This window comes from Diorhabda carinulata, chromosome 4 (assembly GCF_026250575.1).
Source record: "Diorhabda carinulata isolate Delta chromosome 4, icDioCari1.1, whole genome shotgun sequence".
In the NCBI taxonomy this organism is placed as follows: Eukaryota; Metazoa; Arthropoda; class Insecta; order Coleoptera; family Chrysomelidae; genus Diorhabda; species Diorhabda carinulata.
Window position 1 is genome coordinate 13273963 of NC_079463.1, and position 16222 is coordinate 13290184.

General features: G+C 33.4%; 1 protein-coding gene across 1 annotated transcript in view; it reads left to right on the top strand.

Annotated features, from left to right (window-relative positions):
- Positions 1-16222, top strand: part of LOC130893347 (heterogeneous nuclear ribonucleoprotein L) — a 358788-nt gene that overhangs the window by 201574 nt on the left and 140992 nt on the right. The gene's annotated exons all lie outside the window — the stretch shown is intronic.

Here is a 16222-nt window from a genome sequence, read left to right on the forward strand (position 1 = left end):
TATCTCATTAAAATAACGAAATATAAAAAAGTTTCCTCACCTGATAGAAAAATGACTGCAAAAAAATTTCACAAAAAAATGTTATTATACATTTTTTCGTAGAAGACTTATTTTTCAATGATATTAAAAATGTGTAGTACAAAAACATGTCTCGCGCGGTAAAAATTATTTTTTTTCTTTTCAATTTTCCGAAAAAAAAACAATATTTAAATAATTTAAAGCTGCGTACCTAGAAATTGAGAAAGAAACTAATAAAAAAAAATGTTTTTTTTGAGAAATCGACATATACCCGTAATTATTATGAAAATATAATTTACCCCTCGAAGCAGGGAAAAAATCCTACTGTTCCTAGATCCTGTAGCTCATAAAGTGTGAGAATCTCAAAATAGATAATCAAAATGAGCGCTTTCGAAAATAGAATTTTTTCCGAGGGAAAGCAACAGTCGTAGTCAGGTGGTGAACATTTTTTTCGCTTAGCAAGGAACCGTACAGCTTATGGTGATGGTCATCGTCAAGAACACCGGATAAGGCAGATGAAAGAAAAAGAAGTTCCGATTTTATTGCAATCAGCGGCAGCCATTTTCAGATCGCCGCTTCCGACGTGCTTCTTTATAATATCAGACTCAATTACAAATACCGCCGCTTATAAAATTCGATCATAGGAAGTTAACTGAGTTAAATACATCGGAAGATCTACAAAATACTATGAGTGATTCACTGATTAAAAGATGGGATAGGACAATGAAGAACGATGTGGACGCTTGTCTTTAGTTACTGATGAACTGGTTCACACAATTTTAGAGAAGCTTAAGTAATACCATACGTTTACAATCAGTACTCTTGCTATGGAATTTTCGCAAATATCACGATCACTAATTCATGAAATTGTTATCGAAAACTTCTCTCAAGTTGGACACCTACTCAAAATTCTTACTAAACAACAGCGGATGGACAATGCACTTCAGTTTTTGACACGATGTGATGACACCTCAGAAGGTAATCAATAGAATGAAGGCACATTTTGTAGAGCAATACAGAGAAAAATGCGAATGATTACTAGGAGTTGATCATCCTCCGTACGGCACGGATCCAGATCTATCCTTTCACCTAAAACCTTTCCTTGGTGGTCAAAATTTAAAGGATGACGACGAGCTGGAAGAACAAGGTTAAAAATACAAGTGGAAATCTTCTATGAAGAAAGTATACGAAAACTTTTGCTACGTTATGACATGTTGCTAAAAAATTTCGGAAGCGATGTAAAAAATTAGTTCAACAGTTGTTGATTTTTGTACAATAAATATTTTCAAACATCACGTTCATCATTCCTAGCAAATTGACATGAAAAATAACCAGGATTGCAACGAAATTTCATGATTGTGTTTTGGATATTTAGGAGTAGGAGTCTCATTGTAGGTACCATCAAATATTACGATTTCCTCACAGCCAAAATATGGTGCTGCTTATTCACTCTACCTCTGCGGATGGTACTTTACGTCTCCATTTATAAGTGACTTACTTTTTAGATGTATACAGGGTGATTGATTAGTGGTATAACTTTAGTGAAGTTTGTAGAAACTACATTAGATGCAAAAAAATCAATCATATTTGCTGAATAATTAAGAAATTCAGTTACAAATTCACTTATTTTGACACAAATTCTTTCAAAAATTCAGTATACAATTTACGCTTCAATTATAACCTATATTCAATCGGAAAATGGACGACCACAACATGATGATTGTGAAGAATCTGTCTGTAATATACTAAATAACCGTAAACTACAAAAACTATCAAAAAAAGTTCCGTCCGTTTGGTATTGCGTTTGCTTTCCACCTAAAACAATTTCGAATCAACATTTCCCAGATGTTTAAGCAAACTGAGTTGGATTCATAATTGTAGATGAAACTGGAATCTACCACTACACTTCTTGAATGAAAAAACAGTCAAAAGAGTGGATTGCAAAGGGCCAACCTGTTCCGAAAGACAAAAACGGTTTCCACAACCAATATTTTTTTTCGGATACTCATGGGATTATGTTCATCGCCTATCTTGAAAAAGGTAGAAAAATAATAGAGAAGGGAGAATGGAAAAAGCGAATAAATTTCAAATGCTTTTCCATCACTCAGTTGCACCTTCTCACATCACTAGATCTAGTTTGCAGCGACTTTTTCCTGTTTCATAACGTTGAAGTTCCATTTGCAGGAGAGAGATTTTCATCAGACGGGAACATTATCGTATACCTAAACGGCTATTTTGAGGAGAATTTTAGATTATTTGTAAGGAGAAGCTATATTGGGAAATAAAAATGATTATTTTGTCTTTTTGTTGGGTCGGAAACTTTGCAGACATCCATCAGAATTTTAGTACAATCGTTAGTGCACAAAATTGCAGATGCTGATCGAACTAGACTATTCAATTGGACAAAATCTATGTTTATGTAAAATTCTGATGATTTAATTTATTTAAAATCACAGTATAGATTCTTATTCCCCAGATTTTCACTACACAGTATTCGATAAAAGTTTAATTTCTCCTTCAATTGGGGCTGTTTTTTAATCGTGTATAACAGATTATGATTTCTAACAATAGCATATTAAAAAAAAAACAGAATGAATAAGATGAATTGTGAGTTTCCCCTAGAATTGTGTCATTGTTGCCGTGAGATTAATCGTTTCTAACGTTTTTTCGATTTGAAAGCTATTTTGATACGACCAGGCATAAAAAATTGAGTAAAAAGACATTAAGGAACTAATGTGTCATTCGAATCTTAGCTCTCGTGTTTTTCTGCTTTTCAAAAAAGTTATGATATGTGATGTGATTGAAGCACAAATTTCACCATTATCATCGGCGCTCATCAATTAAAAAAATATGGAATTGAACTGCAATTACGTTTTGATCTTTTTCCACATCAATGAAAAATAGTATCAAACTTTGTATGAGGATCAAATCAAAATTGTAAATTGCAAAAATGAAAGGTTTCTTAATAAATTTTTATCAAAATGTTTATTCAGTCGGTAAAAGCTGATGAGAGATCTTGTACCCCGAGCACAGTGGGCACTGTAGAAAATATTGAGCATTTACGAGTGTTGTGCTAGGAGTGAGCTTGTGCTATGTTACTGGTAGGTTCTTTGCAACAACAAGCTAATTGGCCATTTTACACATTGTAACGCTTCCAAACCATTCATGGAGTCAATAACCGGCCTCAATGGACGTCTGTCTAAACCCTGAAATGAAAGGGAATCCGTATGAGTCGATTGTGTCTATTCACTAGCAGACGACGACGGTTTCGAAGACTTGTTAAGGTCTCTTGACGTGATGCAAGACAACGTGCATGCAATGCAAGAAGCAATATTTCTTGATCAAAAGCGTGTGCAGATGAAATTCAGCTGATCGTTTCAGGAAAAATCTCGTACTTGCAACATTATCGATTTGATAATATTTTTATTGTTCATTTCATTCAGCTTTGTTAGGGGCAGTTATAATGTAAGGTAAGAGACTGGTTTAATTTCAAATGATTTAATATATTAATCTATGAAATATTTTGACTTCCACTATGTCAAGCGGCCTTTACCAGATGTTGGAGTAGCTGTGGCATACCGGGGAGGTTTCTGTGAAAAAATGACTACTTGAAATGTATACTGTTAGAAAGAGAAAGCTCTGGAGGTTTTTTGTAGTTTCTGTTAGATATGAAATGTTAAGCCATAACGAGGGGTAGAAATTAAACAGCGATTGAACTTTACCATTTTTCTATTGTCTTAATAATATTGGTTCATAATTACGATATAGTTTACCTACGTAGACAGTAAATTGCAATATCACCAAAACATAGGTGACCTGGTTATAAATAATTAACAGTTAGTGTACAGGGTGTATACATAGATAGAGATATAAAAGAATAAAATAATTGACTTAAAGGGCACCACAGATAGCAGTAGCGCGTTTCTGTTAGTTGTCCAGCTCAATAGTACGCATAACAAAAATTGTTTTATGTTATTTGGTTAAGTGCAGTTGAGCTATCAACCATCTATCATCAGTTACTATGATTCGCTATTAAACTTACGAATACACTATTTAAACAACAAAGTTAAAAATTTGAATGTGAACTAGTAGATCCATTATAACAACTACTGCACTGGTAAGTGTTAGTAACTTATAATTTTTTGCAACAGTTCATAATACAAATTAGTTCTTTGACTGTTTCTAAGAACAAATCGATAATAAAAGAAATTCAGTTTTTATCAATGGTAATGGTGGGAGTGGACTAAGTGCACAAGTCAAGAGAAAGTTAATCCAACGTGGCTAAAATGCTTCCATCTGGAAACAGATCCGATCCAAGCCATATATACATATTCAACATTCAAATGCAGAGATAACAGTGTTAACACTCGACAATCCAACAGTTTTATAGATTAGTGAATAATATCAAGCAAGCACTTCAACAGGCTTTCGATAAAGTATGGCACCAAGGAATACTGTTCAAAATAAAACAGAAATTACCCCATCATATTTTCCTTTTACTTAAATCTTACCTAAGTAATAGATATATACAAGTTAAAGTCCAAACCTCCTTATCCAATTATCAACCCATAAAATCAGGAGTTCCCCAAGGAAGTGTCCTTGGTCCTTATCTGTACCTTATGTATAATGGTGATATTCCAACTACCGACGATACTCTAATCGCCATCTTCGCAGATGATACTGCAATAATGTCTTCAGATACAGACCATACAAGAGCATGAGAAACGCTACAATACCACCTAAATGTTCTACAAGAATGGCTACATCAGTGGAGAATGAAAGTCAACACTGACAAATCCACACAAATCGCGTTCACCACAAAACGAGGTGTTTGTCTGCACTTGGACTATAAATTAACTTGGAAGAAACACATACAAGCTAAAAAACACAACTACAGCTAAAACTTCAAAATATGAACTGGCTAATCGGCAGATGATCGCAGTTAACAATGGAAAATAAGATACTTTTGTAACATGTACAAAATCTTCCTAAAACCAATATGGATATAAGGCATAGAGCTATTGGGTTGTAGTAAACCATCAAACACCAAAATACTGCAAACTTTACAATCTAAAATAATTCGCATAATAGCTAATGCTCCATGGTTTATAAGCAACCACACATTACACACAGACCTTGGTATTTCAACCATCAATGAAGTTATTCAGACATCAGCGATAAGAAAGAAAAACGGCAACGAAAACCACTAATATCCAAGCGTCTCACTGATTCAATGGATCAGAGAAGATTGAAAAGACGCTGGCTAGAAGACCTCATAGACTGATCTACGGAGATCCATCAGTGGAAGGTGTCCGCCTCAAGTCATTAAGCAAGAAACCATATCATTTACTTATTACTCGGTATTTTTTTGAGTAGATTGTATATATGCAATCAAATGTTATTTGGTTTTCAACCTCATCAAATTATTTTTCCAAAAGTTATCGGAATATAATTTATGGTCTCTTTGGTTTTCCAATTTTTAGGAAGTTCAGACAACGTATTCCTTCTTCACAATCGGTTATAGTACGGTAAATGAAATGCTGTCAGGCTTCGGTATCTGTTGAACCAAATTAGGAATGCTTTTTCTATGATCAACTTGAAAGACATATATAAAAAAGGACTTGTCTAACTAATGCCAAGGAAATAAACAAAATATTGTTTACAAAGATATTTTGACGTTGTATTATTAAATTCTATTTTTATTAAACAAATTTTCTGTTAAAACGATTGCGATATACGTCAAAACGTACATATAACTTTCTGTACCTCATCATTTTACTTAACGAGATTATTTTCATCGTAGTTTAATATATTAACTGTTAAATAATATTTCAAGTACCCGCAATACCGCGAGTAATTCTCCGAGTTGATTAAAGTATCTCGTTCTTAGGGAAGCAAATTACAGAATCGATATCTTCATCAATTATGTATGTACGCCCGTCGATATCAACTTGCTTCATTAATTACGTCATTTGCAAAACTTGTTATAAGGGCGGACGTGAACCGTACATCTCTCGTAGGAGTTGTGTCGGTTGAATTTTGTTAATCAAAACTTTAGTTAACATTAGAGCAAAAAAATTCTCGGAGCAGCGTTCTAAACCATGCAAATAGTAATTTATGATTCTGTAGATTCTGTACTAAAAAAAGTAAGCAAGCTTTATATTTGGTCTTTTAAGGCAATAGGCGTCCAAATTTTACGAATAACGTGACCACTAAGTTATATACTATATACTATAATCAAACGATCCACTTTTCAAAATATCTATGACATGAAGGTACAAAATTATGAAGGGTCTTTCCTATAAAAAAAATTCCTCAGCGTACTCTCTTCGGAGATATCACCCGTGCAAAGTTGTGAGTTAAATCAAAAAGATCGTAAACGAAGAACTAGAAATACAGAACTTCTAGAAGAAGGACCACACTTCAGAATTACCTTTTGAGGCTTTTAGCTCTGAAGGTACGATTCACGTGTACAAAGTCAGTTGGGACCAATGGTTTACAGAACTGGGCAGGTAGGTCAATTACAATGCGAACAGTTTATTACAACTTTTTGAAATCTTACTCCCTTACCATTCTCAGTTTGTCCTTCCTCTCATTTCTAAGCATGTAGAGAACGCCTGAACTGGAATGGAAAAATTTTATCTCAAGTGATAAACCAAGATTTTGGGTATGAAATGGTAAGAAGGAAACGTAATAAAAGCCAAAATTTTTGTTTTTTTTTGTGGAAAGGTATTTGCATCACACTCTCGAAATTATGTTTGCAGGGAATTAGTGTTCATGGACTTCGCTTTTACTAAGATGGTGACTAAAATTCACCATGCATTGTTACGCGACGGTTAGAGCGCAATATCGACGCGACTAAAACACTGCACAATTATTATTGCTATCAACTTGTTAAAGTTAAATATTGATTATAATGAAATACGAAGACTTAGAGTTTGAAAATATATCTTCAGATATTATTCAAAATTCATCCGATATTTGAGAGAGAGAGAGAGATAGAGAAATCCTTTATTGTCAAAAAATTATTACAATTATTACATAAAAATATAATAATTAAATAAAGATACAAATAAAATAAAATTTCAATTTTAATTCTTTCAAATTAGACCAAAAACTAAAAGCGACGCTACATAAATTATCATCAAGCTAAAAATCAATAAATCTGTTTAAAATATAATTAAAACTAAAATTTTAAACTTTCCCATCATTCCCTTGTATGGAAAAAATGTTATTTAAGGTCAAAGGTAAAAAAATTAGTTTTTCGAGATTTTCAGCAAAACGATAAGTTTTATCAAAAAAATACCTTAGACAAAAATTGTAGATCATAAAATTATCTATAAAAAACGTTATTAATACATTTTGTTCCTACGAGTCATCGGTTCGCTACAGCTTATCGTGGAAGGCAAGATATCAGGTAGGAGAGGGTTGGGTAGAAAGCAAGAATCCTGGCTGGAAAACCTCCGCGAATGGTTCCAAATACCAGAATCAAGGTGGACATATCCACTTATTTTATTTTGGAGAGTTAGCAAGAAAATTAGAACTAGTAACTTTATGGTCCCTGTTCTGTAAAACTAAGAACATGTTCGAAACAAAAATCGGAAAAAAAGTGTTTAAAAAAGTTCTGAAGAAATTGAACGATTTCTAGAAGAAGCGCCTCATGAAAAGTATTTACTATTGAAAGTGTATATATTTTCTTAATTTCATTCTTCTTTAGCTATTGATCGCTACAATGAATTTCGAAATTAAAGAATTGAGGAAATGGAAAATTTAAATTTCAATTTTTCAAAATGATGTCAAAAGCGATAGCGTTATTTTCGCGATTACGATTAATTAGTTGGAAATCATGCATACATGATGTCAATATCCCTTTATCAAAATGGCCACCTAACGGAACCTTGAGGCAACAGAAGACCAGCCAAAAAACCCTTGCTTGCCGGAGAACACAAAGTTCAGAAATTAAATTTTGCAAGAATACATCAGAGATTGGAAACGTGTTCTGTTCTCCGATGAAACTAGAGCTCCAGATGGATGTGAGCTTGACTGGCGAAGGCAAGGAGAAGATTTGCCAGCTGTGATATCTCTCCTAAAGTGCCTTTTGGTGGTGACTCTAAAATGTTTTGGGAAGGAATTTGCTTCGATGCTCGCACGGAATCGGTCCCTATACGTTTTGTCAAGCATATAATGCCTTTTGCTCCGTTTGTTGGGCCTAATTTTTAATTTATACAGGACAATGCTCATTCCCACACGGCTAGACGGATTCTTGGCTAATTACATGATGTCTAACCCTAACGAAAATGAATCATACAGAACATTTATGGGACTATCTCAGAAAGAGTATTCGTCATTGTCCCTTTGTTTCTAATCACAACAAACTCATAGAGGTCACTATTGAAGAATGGAGGAATATACTGCAAGCTTTTGATATTAAGCATGCCGCGACGCATAAATGCCTATCTTGAGTCACAAAGAAACCTGATGTGTGAATTTTTTCCATTGATATGTTATTGTTTGCTGGACAAAGAACGTTCAAAATTTGGTATAAGTTTTCGTGTGTCAAAAAAAGTTTAAATTTTGTTGCTGATTGATAAATAACAGTTAAAAATTCTCTATAGTCTCTGGCGCCGAAAGTACGATCATATTTTCACTTGTTTTCAAATAACGGCAATAATAAATAAGTAATAAATAAATAAGTTCTCTTGATAGTGTAAAATTTACTTTAATCACATTAATCTTTTAATTGAAGTCCGCAAATAATACATTCTTATTATCCAATCTATATAGATTATCACAATTTTGATTTGTTAACTAGCACAAAATCGACCGAAATTGAAAGATAATATTAGTATGAAGAAACACAAGAAAGATGACACTTTCGCAACTCTCAGTTAATTAATGTTTATGAAACATCTAGTACTTACTTTCATTATGAGCATAGGAATTTTTGGTCGCGTTCCAAATTATTTAAACGTTACAGTTGTAATCATTTATAAATTGATATTAAAAAATTTCTAAGTTAAGATACACCATGGAAAACAACATCACGGACAACAAAGTGGAGATAAGAATTATTTTTAAAAGAGTTATCGCCAGCTGTTGCATATTTTACTGTCATTGTAACGTTAAGTATTGTCCTCTTCCTGTCGCTGTTTACTTAAATATGTTGGCAATAATACGCGTGTACTGTGAATAAATGATGCGATTTGGTGATTTTTTTATTTATTTAATGTTCACGAGACCATTCAATTAATTTTGCTGAGTGTTTTATTTTGATTTTGTACATTCATATTTTCCGGATTTCCATTAATAAAATTTCTAAACGATTTATTATTGAATAAATAAAATTCTCCAAGAAAAAAAAACAACTTAAGAATGATTAAAGAGAAGATTCTATGCTAAATGCATATTTGGGCTTCCGGTCAATGTTTTGTGTATATTAGCATAATTATGTACTATGTGAAAAAACCTGAAACAGGTCGATTTTTATATTTAAATTTACAATTTACCACTTGAACATATTATCCCCCTACAGCACCCCTTTTGAATTATAAGCATGTCTTCGAAAATTGTAAATAAAAAAGAGGGTCGTGTGGAACCTTGTTGAAAAGGGATTTTAATCCTCTGTTCAGCAATATATACATTAATTAACTGAGAGTTACGAGCTAGGAAACTGATCTAGATACGTAATGTAGTCGATGAGTTCTAATCCTAACATAGAAAGAAAGGTCAAGAATAAAAAAAATCTGTGATTATTTTTCAATATATTCTCCTTTTAGTTCTAAATACTTTTCAGAACGTCTGACTAAAGCTCCTATTGAAGTATAAAAATATAATGCATTTTTAGTAGTCTAAAGCCGGAATTTCACAGTGATGGGTAATATGAACTTCCTCCATCGTAAAGCATCCATTTGGTGTCGTTAGTTACATTACCAAGTGAAATGACACTCTAGTGGATACAGGGGGTAATTCCGATGGGTGAAACCACGGAAAAAACGATCGATAGTATGCCTGAAAATTTGTCTAGATATAGTACTTGGCATAACTAAAAAGAATACTAGACGACTGACACGTTCAGTGGATACTTAGGGAGTAGCAGACAAGGGTAAAGAGGATCCAATTTTGGAAAAAAAAACGATCAGTAATTAGTAGTCTAAATCCTAATGGGCTGACACCCTGATGAATACAGAAGGCTATTATGCGGCGTCAAATTTCTCACTTACTTAGAGCGTTGACGTCGTATAAGGGCTTTCGTATATCGGTACCACTCGTTTGATTTTGACATATATGGTCTCAATTTGCTTGTTGTTTTTTTCTTATTCATATAAAAAATGCTTCGATATATAGAGTCAAAATGTTCGTACACAGCTCATTCAAATTAATTTTTAAATTTTTCATTCCTTAGTACGATTTTCAATACAAAAAATACTCGAATTGGGTTAGATTAAGTCTATATGGTGGGTGTTCAATCTCTGTACAACCACATTCTTGTACAATAGCCTTGAAAAACGAAGCGGTGGGGATTGGAGCACTGGCATGAAGCAAGTGGCTAATTTTGCCACGCAGTTTCAGATAAATGTTGTTGCAACTGCTTTAATATGTTGCGTTCACGGTTGTATTTGATTCCTCAAAGTCGACTAAATAGATACTCTCGATAAAATTGTAACCATCACTTTTTGTGACCTCCGCCTTTTGTGGCATGGGTTTCCCTGATGCCACTCCGTGGAATATTTTTTGGATCTTAGTAAAAGGCCATAGTTTCATCATTTGTTATTAATCGGATGCTGCTTTTGTACTACGAATTCCAGGCGCCCACTTCGCACTAATTTTTGTCATATTTAAAAGATAATGTAGAATCATTGGAACAAATATGAAACGAAATTTTGCTATTAAAAATTTTATTATTGAGGTACAAAGCTAGTTTTTCTAGATAATTTTTCGCTTACTAAGAATTTTACATCCGCATTGCTATTTCAATTGAGCAAATAAATAAGTATGTCGAAAAATCGGGACTATAAGGAGGATGTTACAGTGTTTCCCCACCCAATTCGTCCAACGTTTCCATCATAAGCCGGGCTGTATGCAGTCTAGCGTTGTCTTGCTGCAATTTCGCACTAAAATTTGAAATATCGCGTCGTTTTTATCTGTAGACAGGTTTCGCCTTGTTTATAGGGGGTTACTATAATACTGCGCGTTTACAGTTCATTGATCAGTGAGAAAATTGACCGCAATTACCCCTCTCTTGTCCCAAAACATGTTACACAACATCTTTTTAGCTGACAGTGTAACCTTGGTTTAAACTGACGCGTCTTTCTCCATAGACGCGCGCTGACTTTCCCGAATATAGTGATATAACCAAATCTTGTCTGTGGTGAATATTCAATATTAATGTCCCGAGTGCATGTCAAATTGTCGATAATTTAATTTTCTCGAGTGCGCGAATGCGCACAAGAGGAAATTATGAGACAATTTGACATGCACGATTGGGCATTTTGGCAAACTATTTCCTGAGAAAAATTTAATTTAAAATAAACTTAATTCTGTGTTTAAAATTTGTTATTCTTTAAATTATACCGTAGTTGACGATCATCATATTGGCATTGAATTGGTATCTACGGTAACTTATTGACAACAGTTTTGTTCGTGAAAAAATATTTCAAAATGAGTTTACATCCTAGACGAAAATTTGGCACTAGTGCAAATTATCGATAATTTGCACTAGTGCAGTATTATCGCTGAAATTTGATCGTTGCTAGGTAAACATAAAATATTACAGCTTTTTGGTTGGCTTAAATTTTTCGAAGGAAATAGTCGGTGAAATACATTTTCTCCTTCCTCTCCATGCCGCTGCAGGAGATACGTGCAATCTTTCCAGAATGTGAATGTCTGCTGAAACGCCGAGCCTTTTCGGAAACCAATGGTGCACTTAAGTCTTGGAGAGATATTCATCCTCGAGTAAATTTCAATGAATGTCAGGTTATTTTACATTATCTTTGATCAAAAAACGAAAAACATCAGACACTGGTCTATCCTTGTCGCTCATGGCTACAAGAACACTAAAAAGCGAGGTTAGGCGGTCCCCTTTTTACTCTTCGTAACAGACTACTCCAGCATCCAGTTCAGCCACTTTTACTATACTAAATTTTTCGCGCGTTTATCCAAAAATTCCGCTTTATATTTGAATCACCCTCGTACATATTCAACATGATACGTACGCCCGTTTCGATAACCAAGTTATCATCTTCAGAGACTAAAGGTAAATAGTCTCCCTTCAGTCTCTGAAGACGGTTATCGAATCGCGCGTGAGACAGTCTAATTGTGAATGGTGTGCAGTATGAATATCACCAACGGTTCCAGAAATTCTGAACAGCTTGATACGGATTAAAAGAGATTCAATAGTATGATTACCTCTCTCTGAATGATATCGAAGCAAGTAGTTATAGTGAACCCATTATAGCTTGATCATACTTTTAACAAACATGTATTTCTTTCTATATTAATATTATATACTTTTATTTTACAAAACACGACACAATAATGCAACAATAAAATTAAACTGAAGATGCAAAATTGTTCGTAACGAACCATTCATTAAACTATTCTCTTTAATCATCAGTATTGTTCGGGGTTTTACTCGTTTTACAATGTTTCGCAATTTATTCTAATTACCGTTTTTGATAATGATAGCCGATACCATTTTATACAGAAATTTAATCAATCGTATGATCATTCTAAATACAAACACTCTGTTTTATCTCTAAGCCTTTAATTATTTCTCGTTGTCGAATTATAAATTGATAATGTAGATCACACAGAATGATTAAATTTTAAAATCAGAATGTTTTGCATGAAAACTATAATAAAATTATTTACATTGGTGATGTTTCGAAGAGAGGTGTGGCGATTCTGTCGTCTTCACCAGGTCTCTGTAGGGTCTAGCCACCCAATCTTGAATTTTCCTTCTAGTAGTTTCGTTTCTTGTCTAACATGTAGGTGTTTATTTTCCGAGAGAGGTTTCATTAAATATGTTGGTTCGCAGCTCCAGATAGGATCTTCAAACGAATTTTGTTACAGAAAGGATTCATCACAATTTTATACGGGCAGACTTCATGAATGAATTTGGGAATACACTGGGTCTTCAATTATTGCAAATTTTAATAATTAAAACAATTGTGATTCAATAAAATACTCCAAGTTCCGTTAATAATAATAAAATTATTAACATTGGAGAGAGGGGTTTGTTAGTACCATTTTTAAAATCAAAAATAAAATCGCTATAAGTGATAGAAGTATTAAAAAAACATTTATTTGTTTCTTGAAGTACGAGGGCGGTTCAAATATGATGAAACAAACGCTGTAAATGGCGCGCCTGTATATTTTGAGGCTGGCGCCTAATTATGTGTTAGCTGGATCCGTTACTAACAATATGGCAAAGTTTTTGTCGCCAACGCACGTTTCACGCGTATTGTCATTCGTTTTTTGATGTAAAAGACATAAAAAACAAGGAAATTTTTAGGCATTTACGAAATTAATTTAGTAATCAGTGCTTAAGTAGGTTAGCTGTATTTAAAAGGACTAAAGATTGCAAACAGTCGAGAATGAGCCTCATGATAGTTGACCGCGAACCATTATTACACTAGACAACATTCGCCTCGTAAAACAACTCATTTTAAAATAATCGCGCGATGGGTTCCCAAACCGTTGAACTTGTTTTCATTTAATGTAGCAATACGAGGCAGAGGGGAAAGGTCAAAACATCGACATACTATTATATTCTAAAACATGGGGTCATCTAAATGAATTCTTTCATAGTCCCTTTTAATCCCTATTGGAAATTGCCAATTAAGTCCCGGGAGTATGTGTAGAAAAAATGGCTAAGATCAAAGTAAATTTTCAACCAATATTTCATTATAGACATTCAAAACATCCTTGCTAAGCTGCATAGAATCACGATGAACTACTCTAAGCCTCCGTGAAGAGTCCCTAAATAAAAAAGCGTGGGGGAAATATCGGGACTTTTGATTGACTATGGCATTATTGGAATGTCTATTTTGGCCAAAATATTTTCCACAATCAATGAGAAATGGGACAGCGCGTTGTCGAGATACAAGATCCAGTCTGTCTTAGTCGCACACGTGTCTTCAATCGTTTCAGAACTATTCAAAGAATGCACAGGTTACTCTTTTAGAAGATTTTCTACCTCTCCTCTGCAGACTCAAGAGCAAATATAACTATATAAAAAAAGAAGCATACAAGTGTACAAACAGTAGCTTCTATCAATCCATAAAATGAAAATGGCTAAAAGAATTATCCCGACTGAGAGCTACAGACTTGCTGCATTCTTCCAATCACTTCTGATCCTAGTTTTCCTGTACGGAAGTCGAAAACTCGGTTATGGAAACGCGCATTGGAAAGTGTAATTGTGAGTGTTAATGTAGTGATAGTCTAAACAGTCTGCTCAGCCAGAATTTCAATGTTTTCTTTGGTTCTTTTTTCCCTATTTTTCTAATATTGTATTGGTGCTGATTCTATAAAAAAGTCTGCTTCCTGGAAGGGTATATTTGAACATTGTCTAACTATAGGAATTGATAAGGTCTTTATTAGATTTTTAGAGTCTTTAGGATGCATTTTCCTTTATGGAAAACACATTGGAAAAACAATAAAACACGTAGTAGATTTTAAATTCTATTTTTCTCATTTTTAGACCATACGTAAAAACAGTATCCCTCGTATACGCGTATTATACACTTGTTTACCTTTATAATGGTTATTGCGGATGTAATAAATAGAAATTTTCAATTAAGCGATTGTAGAAAACGGCGAAATCTCAACATTCTCTGGTCATAGTCCAGTTATTGATCTTATTACAATAAAAATGCAGTATGATAATTACCAATAATTGTGTGTTGATATATTTCAAAATTCACTCTTATTGATTGTAATTTCCAACTTACTAGTTTGAGCCTTATTTCTCCAAAATGATATTGTTATTATCTCCCCCTCTTTTCTCGGATATACTGTAATTTCTGTGATAAAAGTGATAAAAAAAACAGTATAAGACGTTTGGTCAGAACCGTCAGAATTATAGTCATTTTTAAGTGATTTTTTTCATACGAGTATTTTATAACGTATAAACATATAATACAATAAAAGTTTTCTCATTAATTTTACTATAAAATTAATAAAAAACTTAAATATGCAAAAATATAAATTAAAACATATATATGGAATTATTATTAAATGTTATCATGATCATTATCATCACTATCGTCATGTTCATCGACACTACTGTCACTATTATCATAATAATCATCGTCACAATTATCAATTTCATCAAGTTCTACCATAACAATGTCTTCAACTAAGAGAGGTGTCGGATCACCTTCGAACCAAAGCGGTTCAATTTTATTGTCATTAACTGTCTATCCGCGTTGTTCTGGTGAGAAATTGATGCATTTAGCTTCTGTAGCATTTTGCCACATTGAAGTTACATAAATGGTTCGTAGAATGTTTTGTTTCAGCGTTTACCAACTTGGTGGAAGTTGAGTTGAATAAAATCTTTTTACATTTTTCATAAAATATTCTGCTACAGACGTTGACGAAAATCGTTTTTGAAACATTAATAATCTCGCAGCATTTTCATTATTATAACTTATTCCATAAATTTTACAAGTATATTCTTGCAATATTTCCATACTTCTTAAATTATCAATTTCGTCAATATTATTTAAACTAGCGAATACTTGTTGAACTTGTGGATTTCTTAATAATTCTTTAAAATGCTTAATTTTACCTTATCTGTATAATCGCATCCAGTGTATGCATGTAAACCAGGCAAAGAACGATACATAAGATTACCTTGATCAGCTTTATAAAAATCATTAGGTCGGTTACTCGATAAGTACAGTTTATATCCAAAAAATGTACCGTAGAAAAAATATAACAATGTTGTGCACCATATTTGCCCTGGTTTTTTCAATAGTTACAGTGAGTAGTATCATTCAAATAATACTTAATCCGGTAACTCTATAGGTCAGGTTTTTTGCAGCCAACTCTCGCTCTATAATATATTATATTCATAAGGAATACCATTGACCTAAAATGCTACTCTCTCAGATATTTGAAGATTTAAAACACCCTCGAAAATAATTAACAACTAGACTTAAGTCACTTTCAGAATAAACACCATTTCTCACAATTTTGATAT